The sequence below is a fragment of the Coregonus lavaretus genome (genome assembly GCF_964263955.1).
Source record: "Coregonus lavaretus genome assembly, chromosome: 24".
Lineage (NCBI taxonomy): Eukaryota > Metazoa > Chordata > Actinopteri > Salmoniformes > Salmonidae > Coregonus > Coregonus lavaretus.
Genome location: NC_140011.1, coordinates 1,215,847 through 1,229,207, shown reverse-complemented (window position 1 = coordinate 1,229,207; position 13,361 = coordinate 1,215,847). Strand labels below are relative to the sequence as shown.

The 13,361-nt window shown below is 42.3% G+C and overlaps 1 protein-coding gene and 1 pseudogene across 6 annotated transcripts in view; both read left to right on the top strand.

Moving 5' to 3' along the window:
- Window positions 1-8,680, top strand: part of LOC311100103 (talin-1-like) — a 79,650-nt gene extending 70,970 nt beyond the window's left edge. For all 5 annotated transcript variants that reach the window (XM_084140854.1, XM_084140853.1, XM_084140855.1 and 2 more), the window contains 2 exons: window positions 8,022-8,155; window positions 8,577-8,680. The gene's annotated coding sequence lies outside the window, so the exon portion shown is untranslated. The remainder of the gene's footprint in view (window positions 1-8,021; window positions 8,156-8,576) is intronic.
- The window catches only part of LOC311099359 (alpha-(1,3)-fucosyltransferase 10-like), a 43,488-nt pseudogene extending 31,622 nt beyond the window's left edge, over window positions 1-11,866 (top strand). The window contains exons 4-5 of the transcript XR_014615702.1: window positions 8,022-8,148; window positions 10,716-11,866. The product of XR_014615702.1 is annotated as an alpha-(1,3)-fucosyltransferase 10-like (transcript). The remainder of the gene's footprint in view (window positions 1-8,021; window positions 8,149-10,715) is intronic.
- The last annotated feature ends 1,495 nt before the right edge of the window (window positions 11,867-13,361 follow it).

Genomic DNA, 13,361 nt, shown 5'->3' with positions numbered 1-13,361 from the left:
CTACGTCTGGTAAGACGAGGGGCGGGGGTGTGTGTCTATTTGTCAATAACAGCTGGTGCCCGATGTCTAATATTAAAGAAGTCTCGAGGTAGAGTACCTTATGATAAGCTGTAGACCACACTATCTACCAAGAGACTTCTCATCTATATTATTCGTAGCCATCTATTTACCACCACAAACCGATGCTGGCACTAAGACCGCACTCAACAAGCCATATAAGGCCATAAGCAAACAAGAAAATGCTCATCCAGAAGTGGCGCTCCTAGTGGCCAGGGACTTTAATGTAGGCAAACCTTAAATCTGTTTAACCTACTTTCTACCAGCATGTCACATGTGCAACCAGAGGAAAAAAAACTCTAGACCACCTTCACTCCACACACAGAGACGCATACAAAGGTCTCCCTCGCCCTCCATTTGGCAAATCTGACAATAATTATATCTTTCTGATTCCTGCTTACAAGCAAAAACTAAAGCAGGAAGTACCAGTGACTCACACAATACAGAAGTGGTCAAATGATAGTCCCACTAAGCCCAAACCAGATGGGATGGCATAACGCTGCAGAATGCAGTGGTAGCCATGCTGTTTAAGTGTGCCTTGAATTCTAAATAAATCACAGACAGTGTCACCAGCAAAGCACCCCCACACCATAACACCTCCTCCTCCATGCTTTACAGTGGGAAATACACATGCGGAGATCATCCGTTCAACAACACCACGTCTCACAAAGACACGGCACTTGGAACCAAAAATCTCCAATTTGGACTCCAGACCCAAGCAGGTCTCTTTTTCTTATTGGTGTCCTTTAGTAGTGGTTTCTTTGCAGCAATTCGACCATGAAGGCCTGATTCACGCAGTCCCCTCTGAACAGTTGATGTTAAGAGGTGTATGTTACTTGAACTCTGCAAAGCATTTATTTGGGCTACAATATCTGAAAATATCTGAAACTGGTAACTCTATTGAACTTATCCTCTGCAGCAGAGGTAACTCTGGTTCTTCCATTCCTGTGGCGGTCCTCATGAGAGCCAGTTTCATCATACCGCTTGATGGTTTTTGCGACTGCACTTGAAGAAACGTTCAAAGTTCTTGAAATGTTCCGTATTGACTGACCTTCATGTCTTAAAGTTATGATGGACTGTCATTTCTCTTTGCTTATTTGAGCTGTTCTTGCCATAATATGGACTTGGTCTTTTACCAAATAGGGCTATCTTCTGTATACCACCCCTACCTTGTCACAACACAACTGATTGGCTCAACCGCATTAAGAAGGAAAGAAATTCCACAAATTAACTTTTAACAAGGCACACCTTTTAATTGAAATGCATTCCAGGTGACTACCTCATGAAGCTGGTTGAGAGAATGCCAAGAGTGTGCAAAGCTGTCATCAAGGCAAAGGGTGGCTACTTTGAAGAATCTCAAATATAAAATCTATTTTTATTTGTTTAACACATTTTGGGTTACTACATGATTCCATGTGTTATTTCAGGCACACCTGTTAATTGAAATGCATACATCCTGAGTGGTGCAGTGGTCTAAGGCAGTTGGTAGAGCATGGCATTTGCAACGCCAGGGTTGTGGGTTCGATTCCCACGGGGGGCCAGTATGAAAAATAAAATTTAAAATAATGTATGCACTCACTAACTGTAAGTCGCTCTGGATAAGAGTGTCTGCTAAATGATTAAAATGTAATTCCAGGTGACTATCTCTTGAAGCTGGTTGAGAGAATGCCAAGAGTGTGCAAAGCTGTCATCAAGGCAAAGGGTGGCTATTTTAAGAATCTCAAATGTATTTTGATTTGTTTAATACTTTTTTGGTTACTACATCATTCCATATGTGTTATTTCATAGTTTTGATGTCTTCACTATTATTCTACAATTTAGAAAATAGTAAATATAAAGAAAAACCCTTGAATGAGCAGGTGTGTCCAAACTTTTGACTGGTACTGTAGGTACTAGGCGGTGTCAGAGGAATGCCCAAAGAATTGTCAAAGACTCCAGTCACCCAAGTCATAGACTGTTCTCTCTGCTACCGCACAGCAAGCGGTACAGGAGGGTCAAGTCTAGGACCAAAAGTCTCCTTAACATCTTCTACCCCCAAGCCATAAGACTGCTGAACAATTAATCAAATGGACACCCGGACCATTTACATTGCCCCACCCCCTCCATTTGTTTTCACACTGCTGCTACCCGCTGTCTATTATCTATGCATAGTCACTTTACCCCTACCTACATGTACAAATTACCTCGACTAACCTGTACCCCTGCACATTGACTCGGTACCGGTACCCCCTGTATATAGCCTCATTATTGTTATTGTTATTATTTTTTACTTTAGTTTTATTTGGTAAATATTTCCTTAACTCTTTCTTGAACTGCGTTGTTGGTTAAGGGCTTGTAATTAAGCATTTCACTGTAAGGTCTACACCTGTTGTATTCGACGCATGTGACAAATAAGGTTTGATTTGAATGGTAAATATTGTGTCATTTTGGAGTCACTTCTTTTGTAAGTTACAAACACACAAATATCATACCCCACCCAAAAGTGATCTCATGTGTTAAGTTCTTGGCCATCATTCCTCACTTCTAACATTGTGGATGTATTCAATGACATGTCCAATGTGTTTCCTTCATTGAAGATAATATTGAACATTTGCTCTAAGAATCAGTCCTCTTATCAAGCCCTTTAACTTAGAGAGGTCTGCCATTATTGGAAAAGGCAGTCAACTAAGACCACTCAATTATTAACATCTGTCACCCCCAAACTGGAGGCAAATTACATGTTATGGACATACAGCATTGAGAAATCCTTCAAAGGTGGAATAACATTGATTGGACGTGGGGGAAATTGGAAGAGTGGGGGGAGTCGGAGGAGAAATGTCGTCTCTAGACAAGGCAAGAACTAGATGTATGTCAGGAGAAGTGCAGTATTATCATAAGGAGAGTTATACTTGGAATACGGAGGAGGAATAGAGGGGAAAAGAGAGGCAGAGGAGGTCTAAGCGAGAAAGGGAGGAAGAGGGTGAGCTTCAGTCAGTTAAAAATGGCGGGAAAAAGGGAGAAGGTTTGTTAAAGAAGAATGGTATAAAGTGTAAACAGAGTGAGTTGAAGACAGGAGGAGAAATGGAAGTGAATGAGGGCAAAGTATTGGAGTTGGTAGGTGTGGTGAAGTTCTCGGAGCCCGAGGTTTGCACCGAGGGTCAGGATGAAGATAAGTCTGTGACAGTAGGAGTGACGTTTTTGGAAAAAGTGGATCCATTTGTGGTTTCAGGGTGGATGAAAACAGAGTTGGGTGCTGTGAAATCGGTGAGGGTAACCAGAAGTGGTCTAGTGATAATTGTTTGTGTTTCTGCTGGTCAGAGGGAGCAGGCGCTCCGTGTTAAACGAATGGGGGCAAGAAATGTGAATTGTTTTGCTCTCAAGAAAAGGGCGCCAATGAAAGGCGTGATTACTGGGTTAGCAGTAAATGTGAAAGCGGACCAACTGAAGGGGAAGATTCCCGGTGTTGGTGATGCTCGTCGTTTGGTGCGATGCAGACAGGGTGGCGTGAGTGGAGAAACAGAAGAGTCATTGTCTGTTCTTTTGAGTTTTGATGTTGAGTCTTTCCCCGACAAAGTCATGTTAAGATATATAAGTTATCCGGTACGAGCTTTTGTGCCGAATATATTGCGTTGTTACAGGTGTCAAGCTTATGGGCATGTGGCAGCAGTGTGTTGGAGGGAGGTTCCTAGGTGTGAGAAGTGTGCAGAACGGCATGAGACACAGGAATGTGTAGCATTGGGGAAAGTAGTGGTATGTGTTAATTGTAGGGGTGCCCATGGTGCTGGGGATCCGAAATGTCCGGTGCGAGAGAGGCAGGTTGAGGTTTCCAGGGTTAGAGTAGTGTAGAAGTTGTCATATGCTGAGGCAGTGAAGAAAATAGAGGAAGATGGGTCAAGGGGGAGGGATCCTGAGAGGAATGGTGTGAGTAGTAGATATGTACCAGTATAGAGGGATAAACCAACAAGTGATATATGTTTCAGTAAGATTGGATTTTTGGCATTTATAGCAATGGTTATCAACTGCACTGCAGGGATGGAACGTAAGTCGCAGAAAATAGAGGTTGTGGTGGCAGCTGCAGAGAGGTATTTAGGTTTGCGAGACTTGACATCCGAAGAGTTACAGGGTGTGTTAAGTGGTGATGTCCCATCCTTTCAGGCTGTTGTTCTGAAGTAGGAATAAATATATTTAAATAGTGGAGTATGGTAGTTATTGTTATTTTTTGAGAGTGTAGTATTAGATGGTAGGGTATTTGTTGAATTTTTAATTTTTTAAAGCAAAGTATAAGGGAGTTATACTGCAGTCTAGTAGGTGGCGGTAATGCAACATTTACTGAATGCCAACCGCCGTTAAACCTCAATGAAGAAGAAGTGGAATAACATTATTTATAGACTGCCGCTATTAATTGTGACCGGCCTGTGACATCATTTGAAAAGGAATGTAACTTTTTACCCTATGCACTGAATTCCGAAAACGCATCAGCTGAAGCAGGCAGCAGAGTGCAAGCAGGTCGCAATATTACCAAGATCGTTTAGGCTTACATAAAATAAATACATTTTATATATTTATTGTTACATTAATCATTTGGATACTGGTTACAAATGGCGTGACAATCTCAAGGTACCGCTATAGCGCTAAAGGCAACACGACAACATCGCATTCATTGCAGCTTTTCCTGTTGAATATAATTGTTACATAGATACATTTGCAGTGGTTGTAATGACATCTATTGAAGCCGCGAAAAGGAAAATTCAGACATTGCAGCAACAAGCTGATGATGCGGAGGACCGTGCCGAAACGCTTCATAGAGAGGTGGATGCGGAGAGACAGGCAAGAGACAGGTTAAGAGACGCCTGAAATAAAATCGATCAGTCTGAGTTGTAGCCTACCAAGCACCAGTACCATTTTTCTAGGCGAGCATGGATCAGCCCACAAAAACATTGCTTATACAGTGGCTTGCGAAAGTATTCACCCCCCTTGGCATTTTTCCTATTTTTTTGCCTTACAACCTGGAATTTTTTTGGGGGGGTTGTATCATTTGATTTACACAACATGCATACAACTTTGAAGATGCAAAATATTTTTTTATTGTGAAACAAACAAGAAATAAGACAAAAAAACAAAACTTGAGCGTGCTTAACTATTCACCCCCCCAAAGTCAGTACTTTGTAGAGCCACCTTTTGCAGCAATTACAGCTGCAAGTCCCTTGGGGTATGTCTCTATAAGCTTGGCACATCTAGCCACTGAGATTTTTGTCCATTCTTCAAGGCAAAACTGATCCAGCTCCTTCAAGTTGGATGGGTTCCGCTGGTGTACAGCAATCTTTAAGTCATACCACAGATTCTCAATTGGATTGAGGTCTGGGCTTTGACTAGGCCATTCCAAGACATTTAAATGTTTCCCCTTAAACCACTCGAGTGTTGCTTTAGCAGTATGCTTAGGGTCATTGTCCTTCTGGGAGGTGAACCTCCATCCCAGTCTCAAATCTCTGGAAGACTGAAACAGGTTTCCCTCAAGAATTTCCCTGTATTTAGCGGCATCTATCATTCTTTCAATTCGGACAAATTTCCCAGTCCCTGCCGATGAAAAACATCCCCACAGCATGATGCTGTCACCACCATGCTTCACTGTGGGTGATGAGAGGTGTTGGGTTTGCGCCAGACATAGCGTTTTCCTTGATGGCCAAAAAGCTCAATTTTAGTCTCATCTGACCAGAGTACCTTCTTCCATATGTTTGGGGAGTCTCCCAGATGGCTTTTGGCGAACACCAAACATGTTTGCTTATTATTTTCTTTAAGAAATTGCTTTTTTCTGCCCACTCTTCCGTAAAGCCCAATCTCCGCTGTGGAGCTTTGCAGCTCCTTCAGGGTTATCTTTGGTCTCTTTGTTGCCTCTGATTAATGCCCTCCTTGCCTGGTCCGTGAGTTTTGGTAGGCAGCCCTCTCTTGGCAGGTTTGATGTGGTGCCATATTCTTTCCATGTTTTTATAATGGATTTATTGGTGCTCCTTGGGATGTTCAAAGTTTCGGATATTTTATATAACCCAACCCTGATCTGTACTTCTCCACAACTTTGTCCCTGACCTTTTTGGAGAGCTCCTTGGTCTTCATGATGCCGCTTGCTTGGTAATGCCCCTTGCTTAGTGGTGTTGCAGACTCTGGGGCCTTTCAGAACAGGTGTATGTATACTGAGATCAAGTGACACATCATGTGACACTTAGATTGCACACAGGTGGACTTTATTTAACTAATTATGTGACTTCTGAAGGTAATTGGTTGCACCAGATCTTATTTAGGGGCTTCATAGCAAAGGGGGTGAATACATATGCACGCACCTCTTTTCCGTTATTTATTTGTTTGTAATTTCACTTCACCAATTTGGACTATTTTGTGTATGTCCATTACATGAAATCAAAATCAATTTAAATTATAGGTTGTAATGCAACAAAATAGGAAAAACTCCAAGGGGGATGAATACTTTTGCAAGGCACTGTACAAGGACTACAATAATGCAATATCGCAACAGATGTCTGCAGCCGCTGGGTGCACACACAGGGGGGGCTGAAAATGTGTTGTGTTTTACACAAAGTGTACATTTGGAGAGCTGCAGTTGTAGGCTAGAGCCCAGCTTGCCTGGAAACCCGACGTTGAATTGCATTGAAATCTATGTCGGCAGAAATGAGCGTTTGAATCAGGAAAGTTTCATCTCACCACCTCACAATCCAGAATGTTGAATAAAATGATATTTTAATGTACTTTACCTGTTGTCAGTGCGGTTGGTCCTTTTGGCGGAAAGAATGTGAGACAATATATCCACAGGAAACTAAATGACAATTTCTATCACCTGAAGCAAGTCTCTAAGAGCTTTGTGCACCAGGATTGTACAGTATATGCCCATTAATTGTTTTTTAAATTCTTCAAGCTCTTGTCAAGTTGATTTGTTGATCATTGCTAGACAGCCATTTTCAAGTCTTGCCATAGATTTTCAAGCCGATTTCATTCAAAACTGTAACTAGGCCTCTCAGAAATAGTCAATGTCGTCTTGGTAAGCAACTCCAGTGTATATTTAGTCTTGTGTTTTAGGTTATTGTCCTACTGAAAGGTGAATTTGTCTTCCAGTGTCTGTTGGAAAGCAGACTAAACCAGGTTTTCCTCTAGGATTTTGCCTATGCTTATAGCTGTGTTCCATTTATTTTATCCTAAAACACTCCCTATTCCTTGCTGATGAAAAGCATACCCATAACATGATGCAGCCACCACCATGCTTGAAAATACGAAGTGGTCCCCATAGAGCCACTGCGCAGTGTGTATCCATCAGAAGATTCATTTTGAGATGCTTTCAGTGTTTGAAAAAGGTTCTAAAGCTAACACTGAAAAGACAATCAACAAATGTGTTATTCAGTATCCATGGTCTTTCAATGGCGAAAACTAGGGACAGCTGAAAAAAATGTATGCCAGAAGGATTAACCAAATGGCATATTGAGGGAGATTGCCCTTTGCAGTATGAAACTTTGATATGGTTAGAAGTATTGTGAAACCCAATTCCTGAGGGATTAACTGATACCGAATGCATCAATATGAACGGTGTATGTACTGCATACATTGTGCGTTTTTTAATGCCAGCACAAATCTGTTATTTTAGTTAGGGGCGATTTAATTTTTCAACTGACACCCATTCAGTATCAATGTCTGTATGTAATAAAATGACCCTTCGAGGAGATCGGCGATCTTATGATATAGTAGCCCTGTTGATAAAATGTGTTTATCTGTGTGGATAGTCATTGTATGCAATATATAGGGTGCATTCAGTGATGTGAAATGTTCTGAACGTTGCAGATAATAGAATGAATAGAGCTAACACTATTCCCTGGACTACTTTTTTATTCAAACCTTACACCCTCCTGCATAGACCAGTGTGAGTGCTACAGGTGAGTGCTACAGCATGTTGTGCTACATTCTAGCTGACTGAGTGTTCTCTCTCCAAACAGGCAGAGGCTGAGGTGGCTTCCCTGAATAGGCGTATCCAGCTTGTAGAGGAGGAGTTGGATAGGGTCCAGGAGAGACTGGCCACTGCGCTGCAGAAGCTGGAGGAGGCCGAGAAGGCTGCAGACGAGAGTGAGAGGTTGGACTTCCGTCTCCTGTTATAGTCCAGCTATTCTGCTCTAGGTCATGGGAAATGAGTCCTAAGTGCTGAGTTCCAAAAGTTGTAGCCTATTAGTGTCCCATCCTAGTCTCCTTTTCTTTGGCACAACTGATCAGGTGAAAGGACTGGATGGAATTTTACACTTTCACTTACATTCCCCAGTTCTTTCAGACTAGTAGTTGTGGAAGGAAGGAGGGAAGAAAAGGTAACTATTTAAGACATTCAACAAGTCCCAATAGTTTTTCAGCATTACTTTCACATCAGTTACCATTAGCATAGTAGCATAACAGAGTAGACTGGTCAGAAAGTATTTGATATGAACGTGCACATCATACTGTAAGTCTGTTTTCCCCCAACACCCATGACTCGTCTCTGTCCTGTTGCCTGTGGTGTCCCCCAGAGGAATGAAGGTCATAGAGAACAGGGACGACAAAAGACGAGGAGAAGATGGAGATGCAGCTGAAGGAGGCCAAACACATCGCTGAGGAAGCTGACTGCAAATATGAGGAGGTGGGTGTCCTTCTGCCCTAAAGTATTGGTGGTGTTCTAGGTGGTATTTTTTGCAGATTGTTATATCATGTTTACCATAGTTTCTGAGATGTTACCTTCAACAGTGCGACTGCAACCAAGACGACCTGGAACGTGCCCATTAACTAAAGCCCGACTACTGTAGAGCTGTGTCATACATGCTGGAATACACCACTTTTCATGACATCTATCCCCTACAACAAGCACATCAACGTCTGATATGAACATTTATTTGATTAAGATTATTTAGAAAATGGAAGCAGTACATGGTAAATTACACCTGTGGTGTTTCTTTAGAACAGTACACACACACACACTGCACACCCCCTTCCCCCCTACAGCATCAGGTTAGCCTGCAACATGTGGTGTCGGAGATCAAAGGAGGCCCCTCATCCGTAGCAAACTTCATATTCCTGCCTTTCCATGCTTTTATTATTAGTTTCCCCTTACCTCTGCCCGGGCCTCAGTATCCTAGCATGACAAGATACATTACCAAGGATTATGGCAGTTCTTAAGGAAACCATTGTCTTTATTGACCCAATATTTTTCAGTTTCAATGCCCCTTTACCTTCGATATGTCAAGTAACTCATATTTTCTATAGTAAACTTTAATTTTTAACGTAACAGCACTCAATGGGTCTGTTTCCAGGACCCAGATTAAACCTAGTCATGGACTAAAAAGCATGCTCGATCTCCATTGAATGCGATTTTTAGTCTAGGATTAGGCTTAATTTGGGTCCTGGAAACCAGCCCCCCAGTGAAAAGAGCAAAATGTTGTTTGCTTAGCTAAAGGTCATACACAGGTACTCCATTTTCCCCCACTAATAGTTAGGATTGGGGGATGGGAAGCTGATCTTAAATCTGTACCTAGGGGAAACTTCACCCTGGAGCCAGGTACCACCCAACCTCAGTCTATGACCCCTCCCTATCAATCCAAGGACACTGTCAGTCTAGCCTGTTGATTACTCCTGGCCCGGAGCTTAGACCTGGAGTTCACATGAGCCCACATCCCAGCCAAGGGAATTACACACAAAGTAGCTGGCCAATGGATTTATACAGAATGAGACCTGTAATTGACAGCCCTCCCTCCCACTAATAACACACAGCCAATCTAGTGCACTTCCCCACTGACAGCACCAGCTGCACACTGGGAGCTGGCCACTTACAGCATATCATGGGGGTTATAGTTGAAGAAAAAGACTAGGGCTAGGACAGACTCTAAGCTAGGTTCAGGACTGTTGCTTCCACCATGGTGCATCGATCAGAATGCAAATAAGGAAATGGAGCAGGAATCCAGGTTTAGGGGCATTTATTACACAATTGAACAATGGAACAAAGAGAGCACATGGGGGGAGGGTTTGGATGAGGTTAGGAGTCGGGGCTTGTAAAGCCTGTAGGTAGGTAGGATGTGTTAGGAATTGAGAATTATAAGGCCTTGGAGATGGGATGTGGATAACAAGAATGTGGTGGTCTGGAAGGGAGATACAAAAGGGTAATATTAAGAACACAACAAAGGTGCAGACATGACAAAGTAGTGCCAGGTCACAATGGGGAATAGGCTTAACATCCAATTTAGGAGACTGCCAGGATAAACATAAAAGGAGCAATAGCATTAGCATAGATATAAAGGATACAACATCAGTTCAGGCAGCATAATATACATAGTTAACTTACATTTCTCATAGAATATACTGTGTGTATATGCACCCGATTTAAGAGAATCTCCAAGACACATTTATTTGAAAATGTCTGTCCTAACATAATCACTGCAAGGCAGAAAGACATAAAACAGTTAATTCATCTTACTTCTTATCCCAGAGTTGGCTCAAAGTATTCTCAGAGAAGACTTTAAATTGGTGCATATTTTATGTTAATCTACTATACTTATTACTTTTCTAGTAGGCAACACGGTCAGCATTGCCTTAAATGTGCTGACCCTTCACATTAAAGACATTACATTTATACTATCCCCCTCCCCTCCCCCCTTTCCAACCCTTTTGAATCAAACCAGGCACCGACTTCAACATCGAGGGTCTTTCACTGCCGAGGAGACCGCACCACCAGTGGGCCTTGTTTCATGAGGAGTCGCCCAAAAACAACTACAAGCTCTTCCATGAGTCTCTCTTTAACCACACGGTCACCTTCAGCCATCACTCCTACCTGCCCCTCACCTCCCAGTAACTAGAAAGCCTGGAGGACCTCACCTCTCAGACCCACCTGGTGCCCCTCACCCAGAACAACAAGCTGAGGAAGACACTAGCCCCTGTGGTGTATGTCCAGTCAGACTGCGAGTCTGCGACCCTCGGGACGCCTATGTGAGCGAGTTAATGAAGCACATCCAGGTTGATTCCTTTGGACAATGCCTCCACAACAAAGACCTGCCTCCACATCTGAGGGACTTGACCGCCATGGAAGAGCAGGCCTTCTACCAGATCCTGGCCTTTGAGAATGCCATTTGTGATGACTACATCACCGAGAAACTGTGGAGGCCTCTCAAGCTCCGGGTGGTCCCCGTGGACTACAGGGCTCCCATAGTTGCGGAGCAACAGGAGTTTGTGGTCGTCTTGGTCGAGCCCCCAGAAAAACTGGCTTTGTATCTGAAGAGGTTAGATGAGGTTAACGGGGAGTATGCCAGTTATCTGGAGAGGTAGTCGAAGCGTGACGTCTCCAACCTGGAGTTGGTAAAGGAGCTGAAGGAACCCCCTTGGGATGTCCAGGATCTGACACAGGAGAACTAAACTCAGCAAAAAAAGAAACGTCCTCTCACTGTCAACTGTGTATATTTTCAGCAAACCTAACATGTGTAAATATTTGTATGAACATAACAAGATTCAACAACTGAGACATAAACTGAAGTTCCACAGACATGTGACTAACAGACATTGGATAATGTGTCCCTGAACAAAGGGGGGGTCATAATCAAAAGTAACAGTCAGTATCTGGTGTGGCCACCAGCTGTATTAAGTCAGAGGCAGTTGTGTCATAATTTCACTGGAGTCATGGTATGTGAGTGATTCTGAAAGTGAGACTGGTCATGAATGTCTGGTATTTCTAACAAAAACTTCCCAAACAGACATTTAATCTTCCTTTAACCAAATTCCTTCAGGAGTGTACAGCTCTGTCACATCCAGGAATTGGGAAATGTCATCACCATTTTTAATATTTAAAGCAACAGTGTAAGGCTTTATGTTTGTTTTTACATTTGTATTGTATTTTTACACTCTAATAAAACGTCTAATAATGTTCTAGGTTCAATGATTTATTGAATAATCAGAAAGTACACATTAATTATGTACAGCATAATGGAAGCAAAACAAACGAAAACATTAGACCATATTAACATTTAGGGATCTATTTTCGGCTGGTGTTATGGAGGCGCTTGTGTCAACCGCACGTTTGTTTGCAATTTCGTCATGTAAAAACTGGCGCACAGGCATTTTCCAACCCTAACGCCAGGTTAGGCAATTTACCTGTCTTATATCAGCTCACTTGCGCTCAGATGGGCGTAAAGGACCTTTTTGAGGTGTGTCCTGAAAGAGCTAACATTCCCTTTTTATCTATGCATTATAGGCAGGCCCCCATTACTATAGCCATGCAGGTCCTGTTTTGGATGTGCGTAAAACCCCCTCCTTGATGTAGGCTACGTGTCCATGCCCATCATGAAACGAGAGATGAGAACCTTGCCTTGTATTTAGAAGTGATCTGTAATCTGTAGAAATGGCTTGTTTTCTGTTTTATATGTTCAAAACCCAAGCCCTCCCTTAGGCCTCCTATAACGAAGGCTGGTTCAACAGCAATGTTGATGTAAAAAAAAAAAAAACCTGATCACTTGCTTTTCGTAACATTTTATTACAACCAAACTCATTAGAGTGATTCACCTTGCTGGTATTATGGTGACAACGTCTGTGGCGCGCTTCCAATGCAACTTCTGGAGATATGTGAATGGGATCTGAACTATAAGATGGTTCCGATTATGTTCGTAATACATAGGCCTTTTTGGAAGCGGTATAACATTGAGTAGACATACTCCCTTTCTATTTATATTGGATTTTTGTCCAGCTACTGTGAAACGTTTGGTTGTGCGTAAAACCGTCCACAGTCTGCGTTGTTATAATATTAAATGCCCACGGGGAGAAATTATGTTGTCTGTAAGTGTGACATAGCCTGTTTCAAACAAGTTGTTGTTTCGTTTTGATTAGAATTATTTGTTCTCTTTTTAGGCCTTATCAATAGTAAATATAATCTTGCTTATTGACAATGTTTGGCATGTCCATGCTCTGCCATAATACAATTTACAGTAGGCCTAGCCCCTATATCAGTGTGAATGCTATTGAAGACATGCAATTACTTAAAACAATGTGGACTGCAAATGGGTTAAAGGTAACGTATTTAGCAAAGATAGGTCTAAATGTTATTTCATTTCTGTAAGCCATTTAACAAACTATAACGGACTAACATTGGAATTGGAGTTGATTCCATGTTCCAGGGAAGGGAAATCTTAACGCCACAGTATACAATGACATTCTAGACGATTCTGTGCTTCCAACTTTGTGGCAACAGTTTGGGGAAGGCCCTTTCCTGTTTCAGCATGACAATGCCCCCGTGCACAAAGCGAGGTCCATACAGAAATGGTTTGTCGAGATCGGTGTGGAAGAAC